This window comes from Theobroma umbraticum, unplaced genomic scaffold (assembly GCF_002168275.2).
Source record: "Theobroma umbraticum cultivar Fairchild unplaced genomic scaffold, ASM216827v3 scaffold_204.0, whole genome shotgun sequence".
NCBI classification, from domain to species: domain Eukaryota; kingdom Viridiplantae; phylum Streptophyta; class Magnoliopsida; order Malvales; family Malvaceae; genus Theobroma; species Theobroma umbraticum.
Window position 1 is genome coordinate 5,131,824 of NW_018397267.1, and position 466 is coordinate 5,132,289.

At 39.3% G+C, this 466-nt stretch overlaps 1 protein-coding gene across 2 annotated transcripts in view; it reads right to left on the reverse strand.

Moving 5' to 3' along the window:
* Positions 1 to 466, reverse strand: part of LOC110424298 (nuclear pore complex protein) — a 17,074-nt gene that overhangs the window by 11,109 nt on the left and 5,499 nt on the right. The window lies entirely within an intron of this gene.

The window sequence follows — 466 nt, forward strand, 5'->3', positions numbered from 1 at the left end:
CATACAACCAAGGTCTACCAACAAGAATATAACCAACATCCATTGGCACAACATTACATAAAGCCTCATCACCCAAGTTATCTCCCATAGTGAACTTCACCAAACATTGAGTAGTTACTGATACCCCATGTCCTTTCTTTAGCCACCTAATCTTGTAAGGATAAGGATGTTTGCTTGTAGGAAGCTTTAATTTGTCTACCGCCCTTTTTGAAATAACATTTTTCACGCTTCCTCCATCAATAACAAGATCACACACTTTACCTTCACAAACAACACGTGCGCAAAAAATACTTCGCCTCCTCCAATCTTCTTCTTCCTCATTTACTGTTGCTGTCGTCACTCTTCGTACCACTAATGACTCCCCTTGTGCGTACCACTAATGACTCTCCTTGTGCAGGATACACATCAATTTCCTGCATTTTCTTATCATATTTATCATAAATGGGTTCTAATTCCTCCCTAAATT